The sequence below is a fragment of the Chenopodium quinoa genome, unplaced genomic scaffold (genome assembly GCF_001683475.1).
Source record: "Chenopodium quinoa cultivar QQ74 unplaced genomic scaffold, ASM168347v1, whole genome shotgun sequence".
Lineage (NCBI taxonomy): Eukaryota > Viridiplantae > Streptophyta > Magnoliopsida > Caryophyllales > Amaranthaceae > Chenopodium > Chenopodium quinoa.
In genome coordinates, this window is record NW_018742484.1 from 1,000,906 (window position 1) to 1,011,336 (window position 10,431).

The window sequence follows — 10,431 nt, forward strand, 5'->3', positions numbered from 1 at the left end:
ATTAAAAGCTAAACACATAACCCAACTAGCTTGACCCAAAACTAAATGAACTAAAGCTTGTTAATACTAAGCCCGATTAGCAATTAGGCCTAATCCCGAGATTAAACCTAATTTTGACGGATTTAGAAGTGCCTAGGTTAAAAGCTAGGGCTGCCGCAGGAAAAACCACGTGCAACTCAAGGAGTTGGCGTGACACCCAACGCAACCTTTAGTGGTGCGCTTGCGGAAGATTAAAAATTTCATAAATATACTGAATCGAATCTTAACATAAAGCTGCGTGCAAGACCATAGGTTGCCCTGCCTTGATCAACGTAGCTTAATCACTTGTGCGCAGCAGTCGCGTGCAACCTGTTGAGTTCAAAACCCTAAACTCACCCATTTCCTAAAAATTGGGGTTCAATACAAGCTTTGAAAGACACAAAAATTAACCTAAGAAGTCAGCAGAAACTTGTGAGCTTATGCATTAATCATCCCCTTGTCCCAAACACTCACCCTTTTTATTATTTGTTCTTACGGTGGAGGTTCCCGAACAAGAAGGAATCCATAAGTGTTTTAAACGAAGATCTAGCAAGGAAAAGTGGTAAAATCCTGAGCACTTAGATAAACCACCTTTCTTTTCTTGCTTAAACAACTTTTGATCAACTAATTAGTGTTGCTTGATCACCTAAAATAAACTTTAATTAATAAATTTCACATAGTATCTTGCGTTAATTAAAGACTATAATTGAAATAATTAATTGTTTCTTTATCACTTAAGTCAAGGCGAATCTTGTTTATTTTGTTGTTTTCACGAATTTGAATAACAAAGAATAACGACATTCGTTGTAATGTAATCTTTATGTATTTGACGCGTGTAAATAAAATCAACTAACTTAGTTTTAGGTATCATGTTGCATATATTGTTTGGTAATGAAATTGTGAAAAAGGAAGAGCTAGTAGAGGCTGCACTTGGGCTAGATAAGTGATTCCTCCTTAAAAGGAACGTTATTTTAGTACCCTCGCTCCCGAACTCATTTCTGGTACAAGTAGACCAATTTGGGCATGGGTAAACTTATGATTCATGCTAAATATCCTTTGAACCCTACTGATTGGGAGAAAGACATAAATGAGGTTTATGAGTTTTTCTAAACTTATTGACGACTCCCTATTAGTTTCTTACAAAAAACCGAAATGATAGGATCAACTCTAAGTCAAGGTCTCCCAAACAGTTAGGAATTCAAATCCTACACACCTTAAAAAGTGTAAAGTCATGCGCTTTTAAAGGGCCATGGGCATAGAGGAGAAGGATCCCCTACGATGGGCACACCCTCCTCACAGTGGCGACTCCATTGGGGAATTAGAGGTTACAAGATTAGTTCTTAGTTATGGTTCAAGGTTTCCAACTTAGGTTACCTATGAGTTGCAACGAGGGCTAATTTGGATAATCTCTAGTTAAAGAGCGTGACTTGAACGCATAATATCTTCCTTCTTCACGAAAGTAAAAGCCAAACAAGCAACATTGCATCATGCATAATCATAAGCACCTTTTAACCATTGGGGATTGGCTCATTGACTAGGGGTCGCCAACACCAGGCTTCTATCCCAAAATCAATAACAATCATCCCACCCATATCGCTAACAAAATGTTGGGAGAGCTATGTCATGGGTCAACACGTTGAGTGATTGATTCGTGCATCGTTTCTTAAGATATGGTACCCTTGGACACCCGAAACCTTGACCTTAGAATGACATTATGTGATTTAATGGTTTTCTCGTATGCTTATGTGATTACATGACTATTTGCGACGTGTATAGGATTGTTTTTCTTCATTTTTAGTCTTAACTTAGGTTCCCAACTACGAAGGGACGTTGTCCCTTCGTAGTTTTGAGTCACGTTCAAGAGATATCATATGTTTAAAAAAAAACATAATAAAAAAAACCAAACCATCGTTCGAAAAAAAATCCTGCTCGAACAGGTGGCGTGCGCAACTCATCGAGTTGCGCGACCACGTCCAGTGCAAGTTCTGGGGCTGCGCCGCGCTTACCGCGCAACCCAGTAGCTTGCGCGCGCCTTCTGCTGTAATACCATTTTGATTCTTCGTGAACTATTGGATAGTCCAAACAATATCGTGATTTATGAATTGTTGAAAGGCGATGATGTCTATTTGAACGTAATTTGCGTCTTTTTGTTCCTTTCACTTTCTTTTCTTTTCTTTTCTCAAAGCAAGCGTGTCAGTTTTCTTAACTTCTCCTACTTCCTTTAGGGCTGGTTACCAAGCTTGGGAACGGAGACACCCGGGCACTCTTATTCTACGTTTACCATCAAACAATCCACCCCTTTCGAACCATCTCCCTTTGTCAACTCATCCTAGTCCAATAATGTCAACCATCGAACAACTCCACGAAGAGATTATTCGCATGAGAGAGGAAAAGGCTCAAGAAGCCAAGGCTATAAGAATCAAGAAAATTGAAAATGGATGAAAGGAAAGAGGTCGAGGCTTTAGCCATAAAACAAAAAATGGATGCTTTAGCCGAACAAGAGAAGACATTAGAGAAACTTGTCCTTCGCTCTACTATGGGGAACAAGTACTTTGACGCAGAAAAGTTTGCTCCTCCTGTGGGACTTACTTTACCTGAAAAGTTTGTAGCTACAGACTTACCAATATTTAAGGTGACCAATAACCCAAAAAATCATTTAATGAGTCTTACTGGCACCATGGCTCTAAATGGAGTTGATCCTAAGCTCTATGCTTTGACATTCCCTTTATCTCTAGACCCAGCCGCAAGAGAGTGGTACTATAGGCTAGATGCCAAATTCAAAAACACATGGGAAGATGTAGTTTTCGGCTTTCATCACCCAATATGAGAGTAACGTAGAGTTCAAATCAACTTTGCGTGAACTTGAAATGCTTAAGCAAGGCGATGATGAAGGTTTCCTTGTTTTCTATGGTATATGGCGAGAAAAAGCGGCTCACCTTGCCCAAAGGCCGCCCGAACTCGAGTTAGTACAAAAATTCATTCACAATTGTCATGAAAAGTACAACAAGCATCTACGCTACCTTGGTCTAGACACTTTTCAAAAAGTCTATTCTGTGGCCACTAGGATTAAAGATGATCTTGCCAAAGAAAAGGCTAGCAAGCCTCATCATCATCAACCTAAGAACAACTACAGGAAGGGGAATGATAACACTTCATCCTCTATTGATGTTTGCAACGTCCACACAATATAATAATAACGATCCTCGAAAAAGATGGACAAGAGAAAGAAAATTCACGCAATTCCCTTTAGCTTATAATGAATTGTTAGAAAAAATAAATGAAAAAGGATTACTCTCACCAACTGGGCCAACGCCTCCTCCTCCCATAGAAAGAAGAAATCCTCAATGGGATAGCAATGCTTATTGTACTTATCATAGGGGTGTTGGAAATGATACTGAACGCTGCTTTGTTTTGAAACACAAGATTCAAGATATAGTAAACGATGGGAAAATTCCCAAGCCTAAGCCTAATAATAATGTTTCCCCATTGGGAATATTTCATATCGATGAGGACCACGTGAGGAGTGATGAGTTCAATCCTTTGGATTACATCACTCCCATGGGGAAACCTCTAACCACAACACTCATAGGGAAAACTAATGAAGTGTGTGGATTATGGGACGACGACTTTAAAGACCTATATGTCTCAAATATGCCGCCGTCCCACCTCCACCTTTTCTCCAAATTGAAACAAGTGGAGCGCTTGATTGGGTTCATTTTTTGGGAAAATCGCAAGATTTGTCCATTCTTTCCCTAGATGAACAATGACATCAAGCACAACTCATGGAAATTCAGAAATGGAGGCACATTCAAAGCCTCTAGAAGAAAATTGGTTCACGAGTACTAAGACTAATCCAAATGAGATTGATCACCTAACTCGTTCTGTGCGAGTCTATCAAACACAACCAAATGGATCTTCAACCAATCAAGGTCAAACTCAAAATCCAATATCGCCTCCACCTGAGGTAGATGATCCATTGGTCAAACAACTTTGTCAATCTAAGGCGAATGTTAGCATTTGGGAACTCTTAAGTACCTCTAAGGAACATAGGAATTCTCTAATGAATGCTCTAACTTCTTTGTCTGTAAGTACGGACACAACTCCCTAGTATCTCATTAGCCTGCTTACTAGCAAAAAATCCGACAAATCAATCATCTTTACTAGTGATGATTTGTCATCAAAAGACACCCCTCACAATAATGCATTATATCTAACTGTGGGGTGAAAGGTATATAACATCCCTCTTACTTTAGTTGACACTTGGTCCGTTGTCAATGTGTTCCCATTACGAACCGCAAAATATCTAGGCCTAGACCCAGAAAACGATTTTCATGCAACAACACAAAGCATTAGGGCCTACGATAATTCAAGGAGATCGGTGTGTGGAGCTGTTAAGCTACCGATTACCACATGCCCAATACAAATGATGGTTGAATTTCATGTCATGGACATAAATCCTACATTAAACCTTCTTCTTGGATGTCCTTGGATACTTGAACTTGGAGAAATACCGTCTTCGCTCCATCAAATGATTAGGTTGAACTATCAAGGTCTTCCTATGACTATACATGCTTCTCCTCTAAAAGTCGTAATAAACGATCAATCTCTTTAGAGATAAATCATGACAATGATGAAGAAGATATGTGGGGATTCGCCGTAGAGGCTATCTGCACACTAGAAATGGATGAAGATCTTGAAGTATTTTTCAAATTTAATCTATATTCCACCCCAATAGTAAACAACATCTTATGCAAGAGTAGTTACTTTCCTGGGATGTCTTTGGGAATAAGAATAAAGAAATCTATTTTACTTCCTATCCCAAACAAAAGCTTCTCCTTTGGATTGGGATATAAACCAACCAAGGAAGAACTCGAAGCTCACGATGCCAAAGTAAGGGCACGTAGGAGCACCAATAAGAAAGGGATAATTTCCTTACTTCCATCTTACAATCAAACCCTTAATGGGCAATTTATTAGGGAGGGGGAGAACTACCCATGCTATGACTTTCCAGAATCACTAGTTCTCCCCCTTAACAAAGCTAGTTTCAAAGACGATTTCCCTCTACCACATATTGATATATTGGTGGATAATACGGCTGAACATGCGATGTTATCCTTCATTGATGGATACGCAGGTTACAACCAAATTCTAATGGCAAAAGAAGATGAAGAAAAGACATGATTTATTACCCCTTGGGGTACTTATTGCTACACAGTCATGCCATTTGGTCTTAAAAACGCTGGAGCTACGTATCAAAGAACGGCTATGGCTCTCTTACATGATATGATGCACAAAGAAATAGAGGTATATGTGGATGATATAATCGTAAAATCCAAAGATAGAATGGGTCATGTAAGAGCTTTACGCAAATTCTTTACTCGAATAATAGAGTAAAAGATGAGATTGAACCCACAACAATGCGCTTTCAGAGTAACTTATGACAAGTTACTCGAATACGTAGTAAGCACATGTGGCATTGAGATCGATCTCTCAAAAATAAAGGCAATTATTGACATGCCTCCCACACAAACAAAAAAACAAATTATGGGGTCTCTTGGCAAATTACAGTACATTAGTCGATTCATTAGTAAGTTGACAATGACTTGTGAGGCAATATTTAAAAATTGAAAAAAGAAGAAAAACATGAATGGGACGACCAATGCTAAGAGGCCTTTGAGAAAGTAAAAAACTATCTCAAAAGTCCTCCTGTTTTAGCACCACCAGTACCCAAACTACCTCTTAGACTTTATATCACTGTCACGGACACGACCACAGGAGCCATGCTCGCACAAGAAGTAGATAAAATAGAACGTGCAATATACTATATAAGTAAAAAGTATTCAATATGAAATAAGATATAGCACTTTAGAAAAAACGTGTTTAGCATTAGTGTGGGCAACTAAAAAATTACGTCACTCATGTGATTTCTCAACACAATCCAATAAAGTATTTGTTTGAACAACCACCCATACAAGGAAGAATATCCAAGTGGTTGGTGATGTTGGCCGAATTCGACCTCAAATATATTCTTGAAAAATCAGTAAAAGGAAAGGTAATATCCGATTTTCTGGCCCAACATCCCATTCAAACAAGTCGTGAAGAAACCACTCATGTTCTGGATGAAGAAATTCTCATGACACAAGACAACAAGTGGGTAATGTACTTTGATGGCGCATCCAACCAAAAAGGGGGTGGCGTAGGAGTGTTACTCATAAGTCCAAGGGGAGCACATACTCCAATCTCTGCCAAATTAGACTTTGAGGCTACTAATAATGCCGCGGAATGTGAAGCGTGCATTGTTGGATTAGAAGCAGCAGCTAGCATAGGTGTGCAAAAATTAGAGGTATATGGAGATTTTAGTTTAATAATAAATCATATACTCAAAAAATGGAAAATCAAAAACTCCATAAAGATATTATACGAAGCATATCGATTTTAATTACCCAAGGGACGAAAATTAATTTGCCGATGCGCTAGCAAAATTAGCCTTAATGATCAAGATTCCTGATCATTTAAATATGATGCCATTATGCGTTGAAAGAAGATATGAACCAGCTTATTGCAACGCAATAGAGTAATTAAATGACATCGAAGGGGAAATCCCCTGGTATGATCATATCCTCCAATATATTACGCATGGCACATATCCTGAAAATACTTCATCTAAAGACCAGCGCGCCTTAAGAACGCTCGCAACCCATTATGGGATGATTATTATGTATAGACCAACCTGAGACCATACGCCTTATGGAGGATACTCACAAAGGTGTTTGTGGACCTCACATGAATGGAAAAATGCTCACCAAAATAATATCACGTTTAGGGTACTTTTGGTCCACAATGGAACATGATTGTATCCAATATGTCATGAAATGTCCAGAGTGCCAAATGTTTGCTAACTTACAACACCTTCCACCATCCGAACTACATAATCTCACTTCCCCTTGGCCATTCTCAACTTGGGGAATTGACATTATTGGTAAAAATTTCTCCAACATGAATGGGAGGACACGAGTACGTATTAGTAGCCATCGACTACTTCACTAAGTGGATTGAGGCCGCCTCATATGTTAATATCATTTCTAAACATGTCGCAAAGTTTCTCGAACGAAACATATTTTGTAGATATGGAGTTCCATACGAACTAATTAGTGGCCAGGGATCTCAATTCAAAGCAGAAGTTGAATCCCTCTTGGCTCGTTACAAAGTAAAACATCACCATTCTTCCCCATACCGACCTCAAATTAATGGAGTAGTAGAATTGGCAAACAAGAACATAACAATCATCATTAAGAAAATGGCAGAACATTATAAAGACTGGTCGAATAAACTACACTTTTCTCTTTGGGGTTATAGAATGTCCATACGAACATTAATAGGGGTAACCCCATACTCCTTAGTTTTCGGCATGGACGCAGTTCAACCAATTGAGCTGGAAATACCATCCCTACGCATCGTACTCGAAAGTAAGCTACCGGAAGCTGAATGGGTGCGAGCTAGGTATGAAGAAATTTTATTCCTCGATGAACGACGGTCAAAAGCTTTTCATCATGTGCAAGTCTACCAACAACGCATTGCGCGACATTTTAACAAACGGGTACGACACCGCCGGTCAAAATGGTGTCCTTCCAACAAGTATATTATTCCGATAGAGGGTTCAGAATTATTAGAAAGCTAATTCTTCAGTGAGATTAAGTGGTCGGGATGCCTAGGTGGAGGCCGCTTCCGATCAGTAATATTAATGTATAATTAATATTACGGCTTAATCTTAACTAAACCCTTCGGGGCACACCCCAATCGAGTAACCGATCCGAGACGACGAATCAATCCGAAGGACTAGATGAGGCATTAGAGTATTACGAACAAAGACGTCGGATATCGAGCTTGGAGCGTCGAAACCGAGCGTCACAAGTCAAGTCGAATTTAGAATTTGACGAGAAGTGGAATCAAGCAAGCGACAAGTACTAGCCAAGCCGTAGCATCGCATTGGCCTAGCCATGCGAGTGCTAGGCTAGGAGAGGTCACAAACCGCATGTGTGCTAGCGTGGTGGGCATCGCACCCAACCACACGCATAGCCGCAACTAGGTTGCGCTTGGCATGCGAGCATCGCAAGCATCATGCTCTGCGCGTGCTATGGCTTTGCGTGCTTGCTAGCACAGCAGCACCAACCACACGCAGCAGTAGCTGGGCTACGCTAGCACACGCAACATAGCACCAACTAGCAGCCCGGAATGCATGCGAAGTCAGGCTGGTCAGCAAGCCCGGCCTTGGTGCTAAGCGCCAGTTGGGCAGCCTTGGCAGCCAAGGAGGGCTGCCAGCCAGCCATGCAAAAAGGTACAACTATGCGGTTTTGGGTGGGGACTGATTCTTGAAGGTTGCTTGAGGAGCAAGGGGATTTTTGTCCCCCCTCTAATGGTCCTCACCTACCCTTGCTCACCATTTGCCACTTGGCGCTTGTTGATTCATTTTGAATTTTAATTTGTTTTTAGATTAAAATAAATTGGGGAAAATGCTATTCTCCCAAATTGATGGGAAATGGGAATTCAAGGCTTCCTTCCCTATAAATACCCAAGTTTTGGGTTTGGGAAAAAGCACTTGAGTTGAACTCAATAAGGCATCTCCTTGAAAGTGAGAAAACCTTTAAGTTCGTAATACTCTAGTATTTTCTTGGTCTAGCCCCGACTAAACTTTGGGGTAGGGACCGTTCGGGTCGGGTCTCGAGGGTGGACTCCGTCGGAGGCTCACGCGTTTGCTGAGCTAAGGCTTTGAAGTAAGAGCGAAGCACGCGTCGAGGGTAAAATTGTCTTTTCACTTTTTCTCTTTTTTGTTGTTTAATTATGTGATTGCATGTTTAGTTATATTAATTAGTGTGCGGGTCTTGGGTAGGTTTCATTCCGCATAGTTTAGGACACTACGAAACCCAACAGTGGTATCGGAGCCGCGCTCACTTTAATTATTGTAACCAATAATTAATTGAGGTGATTTAAAATGGATTTAAATGTCTGGTTTTGTTTTCTAATTAGATTAGAAACTCATTTTAATTAGTTTTAATCTCGTATTTATACTAATTTTGGCTCCCGAACCCAGATTTCGACCCAAAAGTAGTGAATTTTGGGTGGAATCGATGTGCTAAGTCGTTTTTGACCCTTACTGAGGACTGTCTAGAAGCCAAAATCCACCCGAAAACATGTTTTTCGAGGGGTTTTTCGTTTTTGATGAAAATTTTTAAATCTTTAAACCTTGATTGATTATGGCATGTTAAAAGTAGATTAAATGTATGGTTAATTGCATCACTAATCTATTGCAATAATTAACCTTATTAAGCATGTTTATGAAGTCATAATGGGTGCTTAATTTGGTGAGTTCATTTTTCACATAAACTTGAAATTTCACAATTTTGCAAATTAATTGCTTCAAGTGTGAATGTTTATGGTGAATGTGTAATTTGAAGTCCCTAATATGTTAAAGATCCAATCTTTAATTGTTTATTTGGTTGGAACTTTGATTTCTAAATTCCATGTTGAACTAATTTTTGGATTTAATCATTTTTGAGTTGATTAAAGTCCTAAAAGTTCAAAGCTTGTGATTGAAATTCAATTAATCTTCATATTGGAAGATGTAATTTTTCAATCATACACAAGTTAGTGTTGGAAATTTTTCATTAGATGAATGGGTTTATTTTTCCAACCTCTTTTATTTTGTCAAATCTCATTATTAATTTATGTATGGTTAAATTAATTGTGAGTATAGCCCTTCAATTTTGTAGCATCATGATGAACCGAAAATTAATTAAAGAATGGTTCTTGAATAATTTTGGTTTGTGCACTATAAAAGTTGAATTTATTTAAGTTAGGCTTGTTATATTTTCATTCTTGCTCAAATGTTGGATCTAAAATAAATTTAGAATCGATTTTATGTCACACACATATCGGGATTAAAATCCTGAGATAAAAGTACACAAATCGAGGCAACGACCGCCAAAGCACACCACATGGCTAGCCGGGCTGCTCTCGCAACCCACATGTGGCTGCTGTGGTGTGCATGGGGCTGCTTATGCCTCATAGTGATGCTAATGTGTGGCGGTTTTGGGCTTGGTGCACGCATGTTGCTACACACATAGTGCGGTGTGTGCATGTTTGGTGCATCGAGGATGCAAGGGTGATGCGCACAAGGTGCTACGATAAGGGTGCCTTGATGCAGCAATGTGTTGCTAGGCAACATAAGCTCGCATGATTTAGAACCTTTGAGGCCATGTCTTGTTTGTGTGCAAGTGCGCTAATGTGGTCGGTGTAACGTGTATGCGACATTGAGATCACTCGACGTGCTTGGGCCACAAGCGGTTGTGCGGGTGCGACGACGCAAGGCACCTCAAGCCTTAGTGCTAAGCACTTGGGGATCGTAATGCATCATTA